Source organism: Octopus bimaculoides, chromosome 3 (assembly GCF_046866305.1).
Source record: "Octopus bimaculoides isolate indiv1 chromosome 3, ASM4686630v1, whole genome shotgun sequence".
Taxonomy (NCBI): Eukaryota; Metazoa; Mollusca; class Cephalopoda; order Octopoda; family Octopodidae; genus Octopus; species Octopus bimaculoides.
Window position 1 is genome coordinate 141,468,945 of NC_142930.1, and position 11,532 is coordinate 141,480,476.

The 11,532-nt window shown below is 38.9% G+C and overlaps 1 long non-coding RNA gene across 3 annotated transcripts in view; it reads right to left on the bottom strand.

The window, feature by feature from the left end:
- Positions 1–2,936, bottom strand: part of LOC128247403 (uncharacterized) — a 167,947-nt gene extending 165,011 nt beyond the window's left edge. For 2 of the 3 annotated variants that reach the window (XR_016241231.1, XR_016241230.1), the window contains exons 1-2: positions 1,628–2,936; positions 1,058–1,108 (exon numbers count right to left, since the gene is read on the bottom strand). This is a non-coding gene — a long non-coding RNA (uncharacterized LOC128247403). The remainder of the gene's footprint in view (positions 1–1,057; positions 1,109–1,627) is intronic. The other variant, XR_016241229.1, reaches the window with a different exon arrangement.
- Between the last annotated feature and the right edge of the window lie 8,596 nt (positions 2,937–11,532).

An 11,532-nucleotide genomic window follows, 5' to 3' on the forward strand; every position in this document is an offset into this window, starting at 1 on the left:
GTCCCCAATTCCTGTTGGAGTCGTAAGTGAGCCGTCGTCGAATACATCAAGTATTGAGCCTTGTAAGAACTAATATACGAGAGTGTTTGAAGAAATTTTAGGTAACCTGGTATGATAATGGGTAGGAAAATGGAATAGATGTCAAGAAAGTTGAAACTGTATTAGAAATAGAAATCCTGAATGCTTTTCCCCCTTCTAATATCCACATACTCGTCGTTCAAACGAATACGCTTATAATTGTTGTAATAGAGTGCTTACTAATTTAGTTCCGATAGATATGTTCCATAGTTCATTATAGCAAAGAAGCACTGCTAATGCGCCACACATAGAACATGGCTGAATAAAGGAATAAATCGAAGAGGTAAAAGTATACGTTTGTTTGGGACACACAATAAGTATGCGCCGAGACATGGACGTCAAACATTCGCGGGGAATAAGGGTAGGCTGGAAGGCGTTTACTGCGGTGAAAGATGAACTTATGGTTCCGTTCTACAAAGAAATAAACTGATGAAACCAACGAGAACATCTTTAGGTGGTTGCTCAAGTGAATAGAAATAGCAGCTAAATATTCTTCAAATAACACAATTTGGACTTATAAAAAGGTTACATTATGGTCATGAACAAAACCAAAAGAAAAAAAAAACTTAGAACATAGGTCTATTGAATTTGTTAATTTAGGGCCTTAAGAAGAACAGCGATAACAAACAATACATTTGTGATTATTAAATACTTTTTAATTGTGTTACAACTTTGGACTACTTTGGAGCATGATTTCAATTACTGTCGGAAATTTACAGGCGTTAGTCCATCAACATGTCCAGCGAAAACACTTTCATCCTCTTAACACTGCGAAGAAATATACCCAAGGCAATATGAATCAAATTCGAACAAAGATAAGCTTTATATAATATAAGTGTGATCGAAAAATTATGCTTCGTATTTTCAAGAACAACTTTTACTCTTTACTGTTTCAGTCAGTGAACTACAGATAGGATGGATACTGCCCAGAAGAGGTTAGTCGAAAGAAAAGACAAAATATATCGAACTCAGTACTTACTGTTTTAAAGTCTTGTATTATTCTTTCGCACTATTTTGCAGAACGGCGAAGCTACGAAGAAATAAAATTACAAAAGCTAGTTGTCAAGCTGTGAGGGAACAGATACAAATACACACACACACGTATCTATACATATAATATATACGCACACAAAGAGCTTCCACACGGGTTCCATCTACCAAATTTATTCATTGAGCATTGGTCAGATCGGGTTTTTGCAGAAAACACTTGTCCAAAATGCTGTGCAGTGGGACTGAACCTGAAACCGCCTGGTAGCGAAACGAAATTCATAACCATACATTCCAATTAAAATTCCCAATTAGCTTAAGTATCCTATCACAGAAGGTTCAAGTGTGGAAAAGGCAGGCGATTCTGACTAAAAATTAAAATTAATTATTTCTTATATAAGTTTGAAGTTAAACATTTCTAGAATGAAGCGGTAGATAATTATATTTTTGAATATACTAGAAAAGAAAAGACAGGAATTAGTTAACGGGAAGTTAATAATTTTGGACGGCATTAGAATCCAGGTTTTACTGAATTTATTCAGTTGAGAAAACACACACTCACAATTTTAACTCTTATATATTCCATCTTCTTTTCACATGGCTTATTTGTCACTTACGGTCGTTTGTTTAATTCACATCATCTCACTGTACCGACTAACACTAAGTGATATGATTGAATATTTCGCTCAGATGAACTAAGACTGTACTGCTTTGGTTTATGCGCACTTGTGTAATACAAATATATTTGACGAAAGAGCATTCAATACTAAACTGAATGCTATTTTTACGATCGTAAAAGTTACCATTATGTCTGGGTTTTCGAATTAAATGTCTAACTGATCCATTATTTAATATAGAAAAGTTTACCGAGAGAATCTTCTGTGTAAGAGAGAAATAAAAAGAGAAAAAAAGGATAAGTGTACCAAAAGTATGTATTATTGTGATGAACGAAGTGTGTGTACGAAGAGAAAAATATGCTTCTGTAACTTGGTGTGCTGGTTGACCTTTGGAATTAAAATCAACATGGTGACTGAGAGATGATAAATTGTAAATTGCACGGTCTAGCGTTCATGTCCGCTCCGGTCATATGCAGTTCAATGTGGTTTCGAGATAAGTATTACACAGTATATGTATGGCACATACATAATAAATCTATAAGAAAATAAATGAAAAATAAATAGTGACAAAATTATATAAAGAATTATGAGTCCCTGTTGCAAACGTAATTTGCTTATACGAGGTTATGTGACAGACATGCGCATTTGATATAGTATATATGGGCGAGCTTCTAGACCCTGGTAGATCAATGTTTAGAAGTATTAGAAATCGTGTCGCTCGACTCTTTCCTCAGTTGTTACATCCTCGATGTACAGCAGGGACGATAATGGGAGGGCCGGATGGGTGTTGGTGTTTGCTTGCGACTGTAAAAAGATCCCCTTCGGTCATGAATGACCATGGGATTGCACTTAAAATGTTCTCCGTGACACGAGTCCGGGCAAGATTGTTTATGGAAGATCAACAGTCGCCCATAAATACAAGCCTCCCCTCTCCACATCATCGATGTTATTCAGGAGAAAGTTAAAAACCGATGCAGCTTGGCACCAGTGACATCGCAACTCATTTCTACAGCTGAGTGAACTGGAACAACTTGAAATGAAGTGTCTTGCTCGAGAACACAATACACAACCCGGTCCAGGTATCGAACTCACAACCTCATGATTGTGAACTTGACGCTCAAACCAATGAGCCACGCATTTAAGAACCACTCGGGTAAACATGGTATATACTACCAAGTCATGTGGTAATGTAAATATGTTTGTCTTTCAAAGATCCTTCAGACTCAACATATTTGATGAAGCACGGAAATTCTTTTTGAGTTTATTAAGAAATAGGGTCAACCGATAGCGATGATTAATTAAAATAGATATTAGGCTGTATGGGTGAGGGAATGGAATGTCTTATTCTAGAGGATCGCGGATCGCGGTTGAGCTGGGTGAAGGGAAATGGTGGAATTATGAAGCGAAGGAATACAAAACGAGGAAAGAGTATATCAAATAAGTAGAAGTGGAAGTGTCAGAAAGAAGTTTGTTTATGGTAGATCGATGAGGCGTCATTGTAAACTTCCCAGGTCTTCATTGTGTTCGTTAGATTAATTAAGCCTGGTTTTGTTTGAAATATTTAAGTAAACATTTACACATACATTCACACATCTAATATACAAACACTTGAACGAAATGTAAACATGTCAATGGGTGATGTTGAGTATATATTAACACACACATACACACACACACACACATATATATATATGGATATACACATGCATAAATGTGTGTGAGGCGCAATGCCCCAGTGGTTAGGGAAGCGGACTCGCGGTCGGAGGATCGCGGTTTCGATTCCCAGACCGGACGTGTGTTTATTGAACGAAAACACCTAAAGCTCCACAAGGGTCCGGCAGGGGGGGGGGGGGATGGCGACCCCTGTTGTATTCTTTCGCCCGAACTTTCTCTCACTCTTTCTTCCTGTTTCTTGAGTAACGCTGCAAAGGACTGGCGTCCCGTCCAGCTGCGGTTGGGGGAAACACATAGGCCATAGAAACCGGGGAAGCGTGCCCATGAGCCTGGCTAAGCTTTAAAAAGGCGCAAAAAAAAATTATATGTATGAATGTGTGTAAATGTATGTATGAGTGTGTGTACATGTGTGTGTATACGTATATATTAATATCTGTATACGCATATGAGTACATATAAAGACCTAGAACGGGTGAATGGCAGAAGGAGTGCAGACAAGCACTCACTCTGTTCTCCCGGGCGAGTAGTGCCGGCAGCGGGGCTATAACTGCGGATTTCTATAGAGGGTTGGTAGAGCATGAGTCCGATGACGTCCTGGGGGAGGCTCTGGATTTCGATGGGGACCAGCTAGCCAACCTGTTCGGAAGGACATTTAGGCCGAGATATCTGGATAACTCCCAGAAATCCCTGGCCTGGCAGTGCTACCGATCGGCCTTGCCGGTTCAAGAAAGGTTGTCAAGACACGGGTTTGACACCTCCCTCACATGCCCGAGGTGCAGGCGCGTCAGTGAAACTGTCGCGCACGCCTTCGTACATTGTGAGGAATTGAGGTAACAGATAGCCTATATCGAACAACGCATGTCGGAGACGGAAAGAGTACGGCTATCGACTGAGTCCATAATTAAGATCGTACCACCTTCCTCCTTTAATAAGGAAAGAAAGGCGTCCTTTTACTGTGCAGTAGCCATACTGTAAGACACAATATCGCTGACGCGTGGAAGGGGAATTGAGACGGGCTACTTTATCTCTGGAAGCGGTATCGTGAGTTATTTTAACTACCACCTGACAAGGAAGATCAGTCCGGAGAAAAAGTGCCTGTCTCAAAGAGTATTCGAGAAAAGATGGATAACTGTTATCGAAATGCTGAGATTGAATGGGGCCGTGCTAGTGTAGCCGATCAAGGTGAAAAGAAAAAAAAAGACAAAAATACGGTAATTACAATGGAATTAAAAGAAAAAAGAGAAAGCCGGCGGGTTAAATAAAAACCCGAAGTCTTATAAATTATTATAATCATTTAACTTTTAAAAATTTTCATTCGTTTTTCACTTTTTCGATTTCATACCGTCGATTTCAGCAAACCAATTTTAATCAATTTTTATCATGTTTGTAACCCCAGCCCTGTGTTGTGAATGTCCTTGTTCTGTCCCCTCTGTGTATCCTCCTATAGGCAAATAAAGAAATACGTTCGGTGAAGGTACGTCATTCGAACCTGCGATACAGTATATGCAAACCGTCAATTTTAGCCCAGACACTCTGTATATATATTTAGGTGCGTGCGTATCTCTATGTGTTGATATGCGTATTAGTGGGTGTATGTACATATGTACTGTATACATACACATACACGTACATATCTGTATAAATACATACACTCTAATTTCGAAAAACTACATAAAGAAAGGATAGAAAATTAAAAAAAAAACCCTCTAAAATATCATGATTCACTGAAATAATTCTATTGTAAATCGTCTCACTGCTCCAAATTTAGAATACATTTATGAACCAATACCAAATTGTTTATTTTCCAAATATTAGCAAACATCAGAAAAATAAATCATTAGGGAAATAGTTGTTGCATGCAGCTATCACACCCAACACATATATATTCAGACCCACACAGCAACACATAAAAGTACATAAATTCTAGCGAATATATATGCCTGCACACAGCCTCACACGCACACGCGTATCACATATACACATATTTACAACCGAAGACAAATTCAAAAAATAATTCAATTTTTATATTCTTCATTTCACTGTTCTTTAAATTATAGAGCCTAATGAATGGGGAAGCATAAAAATCAAAACGATTTAATAAACTAATTTTATTCTTATTATCTAACTCCCAAGAGGAGCGTTCCGGTTGGCAGAATCGTTAGCACGCTGGGCAAAATGCTTAGCAAAACTTTGCCCCGCTTTACATTTTGAGTTCAAATATCACCAAGGTTGACTTTCTTTTTTTTTCCATAAAATAAGTGCCAGTCGAACACTGGAATCGATGAGATCGATTTATACCCTCTCCTAGATTTTCTGGCCTTGTGCCAAAATTTGAAGCCATTATCAAATTCCTGCTTATGCGGCGAGCTGGCAGAATCGTTAGCACGCCGGGCAAAATGCTTAGCAAAATTTTGCCCCGCTTTACATTTTGAGTTCAAATATCACCAAGGTTAACTTTCTTTTTTATTTCTTTTTTTTTCCATAAAATAAGTGCCAGTCGAACACTGGAATCGATGAAATCGATTTATACCCTCTCCTAGATTTTCTGGCCTTGTGCCAAAATTTGAAACCATTATCAAATTCCTGCTTATGCAGCGAGCTGGCAGAATCGTTAGCGCGCCAGGAGAAATGCTTAACGGTATTTCGTCTGCCGCTACGTCTGAGTTCAAATTCCACCGAGGTCGAATTTGCTTTTCCTCCTTTCGGGGTCGATAAATTAAGTAGCAGTTGAGTACTAGTACTAGGATCAATGTAATCGACTGTCCCCCGCCCTCAAAATGGCTAAGCTGATTGACCTGTACGGGATTTGAACTCAGTGGACAGAGAATCAGAACAAACACTACAGTTCTATATTTAAGAGATGAGGAATTATGTACATTATTTACATTGTTTACATTATTTACAATTGACGGATATTTTTTCTCATTTTGTTTATTGTTAACACAACGTTTCGGTTGATATACCCTCCTTGTGCCTATAGTAGAAAGGATCATTAGCACGTCAGACAACATGGTTAACGCATTTTCCATCTCTTTCATGCTGAGCTCAAATTCCACTAAGTAAAACTGTAGTCAAGTGCCAGTGGTTAGCCGTATCGACTGACAAACCTACTCCAATTTTTGAGGCCTGAAAATCGTGACCGTCTGTGTAAATTTATTGCTGTTGTTAAACAGCAGTTCAGTCCTGACGGATCAGACTTATAGTAAGAGCATTTTAACCGTAAAGATTCCATCTTTTTCTTGAGGGCAGTGGATTTAGAATCACGTTATTCTGTGACAAGTTTTCTAAGATAGTAGGGTATGACTTAGGGAGATTTAACTGCTATTTTTAGGCTATAAATTCACATGCTCTAACATCACTTGGACATCTTCCATGCCACCCCCTCAAAATAAGGGTAGAGGAACATCACAAAACTGTGACACGGGGAGATATTGATAAATCGGGTATAGCTGATCATGTATGGAAAAATGGAGACCACCTCCCCCTGTGGGATGAAGTTAAAATAATAGACACAGAACACCACTGGAAAATACGAAAACTAAAAGAAGCAGCATATATGCTAGGACACAACAACCTCCTAAGCAGACCGAGTGCAGATATGAGCAGTATATGGGAACCGGTATTAAGGAGGATAGGAGAATATTAGATTTATAAGCCTTAAAATTCACTCCACAGTTGTCCACGGGCATATGGCGTAATGGTTAAGAGCGCGGGCTACTAACTCCAAGATTCCAAGTTCGAAGCCAGGCAGTGACCTGAATGATAATAATAATAACAACAACACCGAAAAATACCTTAGAGATGAGAACCTAGGTTCGAAATTTCCCTGGGACACCTGATGAAGGCTGGATGGTATATCAGCCGAAGCGTTGGGTAAACACCAAACAAGATGAGCACAAATATCCGTCAATTGTAAATATTGTATGGGAAAAACACTGTAAGGCGTTCTATTCAATGAGATAAGGATTTCACCAACTCACCGCGTAAAGGAACAATGGTTTCAAATTTTTCTACAAAGCCAACAAATTTAAAGGAAGGGGTTAATCAATTACGTCGAACGCAGGGTTCAACTGACAGTTATTTTATTGACCCTGAAAGGGTGAAAGTTAAAGTCAACCTCGGCAGAATTTGAACCCAGGACGTAAAGATCCGACACGCAAGCGATTCTGCCTGGTCGCCACCTTCGTACAGATAATTGTAATAGTTTGGGTGGCGGGGGGCCAAAAATAATTGCATTTATATTGGTTTCAAATTTTGGTACAACGCCAGCAATTTGGGGAGTTTGAGTGAGTAGAATCTTTCGACCCTGTGCTCAACTAGTTCCTACTTTATCGACCACAAAAGGATGAAGGGCAATGTCAACTTCAGCAGAATTTGAACTCAGAACATAAAAATCCGACACGCTAGCAATTCTGCCAGCTCGCCACCTTCGTATAGCGAATACTAAGTAATAATTTGGAAGGATAGGGGAAACAAAAAAATTGCATATATTTTGCATAGAACGAGTAGTCAAAATACGAAAATTTGTTTTGTTTACTATAAAACTTTTATAGTCTTAAAGGATATAGAGGATATAGAAATAGGGAGTTGTGACGAAGCAGCATCGCGATCCTTGTTTGCCGAGAGATTCAACTTTTAGTTTGTACTCACACTCGTGTATTGTTTAATTCATAGTTGTTATAGGTATCAAGATGCGTTTGCGATATATGTTCCGGCTCTCTGTTGTTGTAGCTCTTTAGTGATAGATTTAATCCATAGCCAGATTTCCCCCTGCTGTATGGTTGGTCTACGGTCTCAATAGTAGAGTTCACTCTGTTGCGAGCATTTGAACTAAGTCTCTACTCTGAAGAACACCCTTCTTTCAATCAATAGTCACAAAACACTAGTAAATGATAAAGAGTCACGGGCGCTGACCACCCCACCTTAATTAAATAGAGGAAAAAAGAAAAGAAATCACATGCGTTCGCACGGTTGTCGGTCAAGAAGTACGCTTCCCATTCACGTGATTCCGAGAATTAAATTTCATTGCGCACCACCCTGGGTAAATGTCACTAGCTACAACCCCGATCCCATCAATGCCTTGTGAATCAATCCTCCTGTGGTCAAAATATTCCAATCATTATCTACCTCGTGCATCTCGGACCACATTATCCAGTCGGTTCTTCATTTTTCTTTTACGATGCTAAGGTGTGATCAGAGGAAGATTCGAATGTTATTTCTAACAGTGACTGGGTAAAAGTTCATTCTTAGGCCCATGAATTATTAGTTTAATCCAATTGTAGCATTCCATTGTGTGTTCTGAACAGAACTCTGTGCTTGATTTCACCTTGTTTCAGTTTGTATAGAGAATATGGGTCCAACTACGGCTATACTACAATGGCGAGTGCATCCGACCCGGACGCTAACTTCATGTGCGCGCGCGTGTATGCATGTATTAGCCAGTTTTGGTGTGTGTGGCATTTTGTGTGAGTGTGTATGTATGTGTGTCTATCTGTGCATGTGGTTATGTTTGTATGAACGTGTGTATGTGTATGTGTGAACGTATACGTATGTACTTGTTTGTATCAAAGTTGTGTGTGTATGGGCGTGTATGTGTAGGGTCTTGTATGTAAATGTGTTTTTGTGCGTGAGTGTGTGTGCATGTGCATGTCTACGTTAACGTTGATATGTATGTATATGTGTGTGGGTGTGTGTGTAGATGTGTGAGAGAAAGAGAGAGAGACAGACAGACAGATAGCATGTATGAGCGCTTATAACATGTCAAGTAACGTTCATTAAACAGAAGGGCAGCCACCATTAAACGTACATCATCGACCGCCTATGACTTGATCTTATTTCCATATGGTTACTAAGAATAATTCATTTCCCATGCGATACTGGGAAACACAACAACTTGATAAATATTTTCCCATCAATTTCCAAATCAGCACCCAATTCAATGAATATTTAAAAATTAATTTAAATGCAGTAAATATTTCTTTGAAATACTCCAAAAGAATTTAATCTCACGTCGTTAAACACACACACACACACACACACACACATGCACACACGAACTCCATGCCGCACCCGCCTACACACACGTAAACCCCCACGTACCCACATCCGAACGTAATGAATATTTACATTCTAATTAGCATCCTAATTAGCTGTGAGAAGACACTGTGAAGTTACAATAAACAGTAATGTCATTATTGAGTTGCAAATGGAATGAAAATATCCTATTACGTTTAATGTGTGGAGTAATCACAACGGAAGATTTATTCTTTGTCATATCGATTGAAAGTCTGTTAGAATGAATCTCGTTCTTATTCGGGTTGTTAAATACAACCGTAAAATCGTGCATACGAAAATAAAGTGTTATGAAACTCGGCTCTGTTGGAAATCGAACCTGCGTCGCATAGCCTCTGTTCATCTTGTGTTTAGCATCATTCTAGAGCACCCACAAAAACGAGTGAAGAACAGGTAAATAGTTACATTATTTACATTATTAAGATTATTTACATTCGACGGATATTTGTCCTCATCTTGTTTGTTGTTAACACAACGTTTTGGCTGATATACCCTCCAGCCTTCATCAGGTGTCTTGGGGAAATTTCGAATCTGGGTTCTCATTCCTAAGGTATTCTTCGATGTTGTTGATATTATTATTATTATTATTATTATTATTATTATTATTATTATTATGATTATTATTATTATTATTGTTCAGGTCACTGCTTGAAATCGAACTCGGAATCTTGGGGTTAGTAGCCCGCGCTCTTAACCACTACACCATATGCCCCATGTAAATAGTTACTCACCTGAAAACTCGCACGTTTGCAACCCAGCAGAATATATCTAGGGCAGGCGGCTGTTATGGAAATAGCTCACAGAATAACGACTGTGCTCTGCACAGTTACGAGCGGCCCTTTGGCAAGGTATAGCTGCCGTTCAGCCACCCTGCTAGGGAGAAGGCGTAATCATGGGACTGCAGCATGGTGGATTGTGAAGAGGCAGCGGAAGAGTCCAACTGAGCCAACGGTACTTCTTATATTAATGCTGAGCAGAAGAATCCTAAATCAACGGTCAGGATCATCAAGCCCTATAATGAGAATAACTGCATGGGAAAGGCGTCCATAGTTGTGTTTCCAGCTCATGAAAGGTTCATTTTGACTCGAGCTTTCAATTCAAATACGAATACGGGAATTTGGTGGCGACAGAGAGTTACAGAAATCCGTGCAAGTAGCGCGACCAGACATATGATATCACTCAAAATGTACACCGGACATCGGTCTTTCTATTTTCCTTGATGCATTCGTGGGACAAGATTTATGAAGACAATACACAAATTTTCATATTTTTGTGCAGAGATTACAGTGGTTGAATAATAGTTTTTACTGCACGATTTTGATAACTATAGAGTGTTCGGGATAAATTTGACAGTTTGCGTAAAAGGAAAAGAAACACAATACCCCATCCAAAAATAAAGCTGTATAAGACCTTCAGCTCTGCTATGCATGCGCACTAAGTTTTTAACGTTCTAGCTCACTTCCGCTGTTTACAGCATTGCTTGGAAGGAACATGTGTAGCGTGTGAGTTAGAACGTTAAAACTTAGAGTGCATGTACGGCAGAGTTCAAGGTCAATTTTTGCCAAGTGACTTCACTCTGCGTGCTTTAGTTTCGTTACTATGGCAACAATCCGGATACATATTGATCAGACCTTGTATGTATGTTTGTATGTTTGTATGTGTGTATGTATATATGTATGTATGTTTGTATGTATAGGTGCAGATTTGTATGGTTTGTTTCATGTTTGTCTTCTCATGCATATATTTGCATATCTAGACATGCTCATACATACTTAAATGATAAACTTCTGGAAAGTTTTACAGACTTTTAGTTTCAGTAATGGCTTGGATCTGTAGTCTCCGAACCAGCTTCCTCCTTCCTGGTTTTGAGAAGCTTAGTTTCTCAACATTGGTGTATGTATGTATGTATATATGTATGTATGTGTGTATGTATGTATGTACGTATGTGTGAGTGTCTTTGTGCGTGTGTGTTTCCCCATCACTGAGTGACAACTGGTGTTAGTACTGGGTACAGATTTGTTAGACTAAACACTTCAAGTATTGTCCCAAGGTGGCCGCAGTCAAATGGCTGATACGAATAAAAGGCAAAAGATAAAAGAATATC